Source organism: Pinus tabuliformis, chromosome 5_1 (genome assembly GCF_031772625.1).
Source record: "Pinus tabuliformis cultivar Carrire ecotype Pingquan chromosome 5_1, CPIR1, whole genome shotgun sequence".
In the NCBI taxonomy this organism is placed as follows: Eukaryota; Viridiplantae; Streptophyta; class Pinopsida; order Pinales; family Pinaceae; genus Pinus; species Pinus tabuliformis.
The window spans coordinates 293,759,341-293,762,811 of record NC_142305.1 but is presented as its reverse complement, the minus strand read 5'-3'; the positions used below and the strand labels follow the sequence as shown (position 1 = coordinate 293,762,811).

The 3,471-nt window shown below is 40.6% G+C and overlaps 1 pseudogene; it reads left to right on the top strand.

Annotated features, from left to right (window-relative positions):
* Nucleotides 1-2,656: 2,656 nt before the first annotated feature.
* LOC149164501 (E3 ubiquitin-protein ligase BRE1-like 2 pseudogene) lies at nucleotides 2,657-3,160 on the top strand (annotated as a pseudogene).
* The last annotated feature ends 311 nt before the right edge of the window (nucleotides 3,161-3,471 follow it).

Here is a 3,471-nt window from a genome sequence, read left to right as displayed (position 1 = left end):
GATTGTTGTCATGTTCCCTCTTCTTTACAGCATGCACATATGTTACTTTATGCTCTTTTAAATGAAATTATAACCACATCACGGAAGTAAAAGATCTTGGCTAGATCCGAGAGATGAGTCAACTCTGATCAAGTTTGGTATTAGAGCGGTCTTTACATGGATGTGAATTGCAAGCGTGAACAATGGAATGTGCAGCGATGGAGGATGACAAACCGATGTATGAGACCATGATCAGAGTGTCCCAAAAGTTGGAAATAATGTTTGAAGCTCTACAAAAAGAGACAGAGGAAAAGCAGCGATTACAACTTCAGTTGTGAGCCATGGAAGAGGCCCTAGAAGAACTGAAGCACAACAACCAGAGTCTTCAAGTAGAGAATGTTGAATTGAAGATGATTCTACAAGAAGAGAAAGAGTAGAAACATAGTTTTCTATGACAGTTGCAAGCTAAGAACGAGGCCTTAGAAAAGCTGCAGCGTGACCCATGTGAGGTAAAAAGTAAGTCTTTGACTTCATGTATGTTTCTTGATGATGACTTTGTTGTTTTTGAAAATCATACCACAAGAATTCGCTCCAAATTGTTGAGGAAAATGGGGCATGAAGGAAAAGGCTTGGGCATTAATGGCTAGGGCATTGTCAACCCCATCAAACTAGAGGAATTACCCAGTCATGAAGGACTTGGGTATGTGAGGAAGGAAGTTGGGGAATGCACCAAGACAACCAGCGAACTACCAACAACAGATGATGGGTAGCCCTCATCAGTTCTTTCCAACTCAATAGTGGAGGTAAAAGATGTTGATTCCCCTTCAGTTTCATCTTCACATAGTATGATTTATGTTGGAAATGTGGAGATACCAATTACAGGGACAAACATGAGGCTCCTTATGAGGATAAGGTACAAGAAGGAAAAATAACTTGGTGTTAATAAGTAAGGCATGACTCAACCATTGGAGGTTGTGTAGAGACCTCGATTTCCAGGTTTGGGATACACTGAAGGAGAATGCTCGAAGGTGTGAGATGCTTCCGAGACATCGTTGAAATCATCAAGGTAAGAGAATGATGGGAGCTCATCACCATCAGCCCATGGCAGTGCCCATTTCAAGGAAAGAGTTGAGGTAAGCTCTCACTGCCATAATGACTCCAGAGACAACAAGGAAAGGTATAACCAGTCACAATACACGCATGTTCATTTTGATTACAATCATGTTGTTAATGATGGATGTAGAACATGGCATCGAAAAACATGTACTTTTGTGGATTACATAACCATACATTTGTTGAGTGCTGGAAAAGAATAGAAACACACAAAAGGAGGAGGAGTGAAAGACCCTCTCAACAGCAGGCAAAGAAGAAGGTAAAGTAGATCTAGAGGAAGAAGACCTATTGTAGTCATTGCAACAAAAGTGGTCGTCAAAGAGCCACGTGTTGGAGGCTCCATCCAGAGCAATGCCTTAAAGACAAAGCATCGGTGCATGAACCAGTTGAAAAATTCGCTCGACAAGCAAGACCACCGCAGGGGGTGACCCATTCACATTGATAAGTGAAAAATGGTTTCTAGATATGTTAGTTTGTCATGGTCGTGATTTTGTAAATCATTTGATGCATTTTAAACTGTGAAAGTGATGTTGTGTTTCCGTCACTTGTTAAAGCAACTGTTATCACTGAAAATTCTGTTGCCAAAAATTGCTCAGACTAGCTTAAGGACAAAGTGTTTTCGCAGCGCATGAATCCTTTAGCAGTTTCGCAGCGCAACATGTTTTAGTGATTTCGTAGCGTGCTACGAAATTGGGGATTTGTTCGAATCCATAGTAGCTGTCATGCAAAATAGTTCTGGGGTGGATGCATTTTACAGGTGGCATGTTCTCAAGCTCCTGCATGTATGCTTGTCATTAAGTTTGGTCAGTGTGAGTTTCTTAGAGAGGGTGCAATAATTGGTTCATTGATGGATGCATGACCAATGCCTATCATACAGCCATTTGGGCAGCAATCTTTGTTCAATAAATATGTGGACAGCTATTACAATGTTGCTAATGGATCTGTTGGTTCTTCATATCATGCAAAGACACTATTAGTGAGTTTAAAGTGATGGTTTCAACTCTACATAAAGAGATGGGTATGATGCAAGCACATTTAACTAAATTTAAGGAGACAACCTTTGAAGTTCATTCATTGCGGGCAGAGGTCCATTCCCTCACAACTATACTTAATATAAAGTCAAATGAATACAAAAAACTGTCAGATAAATGTGCAGATCATGCAGCTAAAATAAAATCCTTGCAGGCTTTGGTTACGGATCTAAGAGAACCGACTTCGATTTTAAAAAAGGAAAAGGATAAGAATGAGGCTGAGGTCTATACAAATGGGCCGGTGGAGATTTCTTTCCGCTGTGGGTGAAACCAATTATTGGCAGGTGGCAAATTCATGGAATAGCATTTATGTCTTGGGCGCAAGTGTTTGATGAAGTGCCAGAGAGAGATGTAGTTCATTATCTTCGTGGCCTAGCTCCACAAGAGTTCTTTTTCCACGCAAACGGGTGGCAGAGAAGGTTTTGTCAATGGCATGCTGAATGGTTTATCTTATGATCATGTTTTTCCTGATGCAAACAACCCAAACAGCCAGGCAATGACTATGTCCCAAAGTATTCCAGATAAATTGGTGAATGGATGGTTGGAAGCTTTTTATGCTCCATGGCCGCGCTCAAGAAACTGGATTGACCTCTTCGATGCCATTTTTGTCAAGGTTTATTTCATCGGAAATGTTCGGTATCTTCCCATTTCTTAAGGCTTGTCTTGAGGCTGTGCAAAAGGAGGCTGAACAGTGCAAACGCAGAATTACTGATCTGCAAGTGGAGTTGAAGAATGAGAGGTTCGGGAAAAAGAGAATTGAGGAAGAACTGGTCGTTTTGAACATAAAATTTACATGCCTCATTTCCCTTAACGATGGTGAAACAGTAGTAAAAAGACTTCAAGAAGAAGTCAAAGAGTACAAGGCAATTTTAAAATGTAGTGTTTGCCATGATAGGCCCAAAGAAGTTGTGATTACCAAGTGCTTCCACTTGTTTTGTGGCCCTTGTATACAACGGAACTTGGAGACCCGGCACCGCAAATGTCCAGGATGTGGTACAGGTTTTGGACAGAACGATGTGCGGACTGTATACATATGATTTAGAGGGTCAATATGATCTGGTTTTCGAACAACAGAGAACAATGTAGAGGTTAAGAGCAAAGTTGGAGTTTACAACCAGATTTTGTTGGTAAAGATGTACCCAAAAATAATTCATTGGGTAGAGCAGGTCCGAGGACATACTTTTGTGTTTTAGACCATCCATCCTTCAAAGTAAAATCATGGAAATTGTAGGTGCAATGTCTTTCGGGTTTCAACATTAGAGTTGTTGGGGTGGATTTGCTTGCTCTGTGTATTATGTCTGTAACTGACTGCATATTTAACAAATCAATCAAACCAGTTCACGAGATT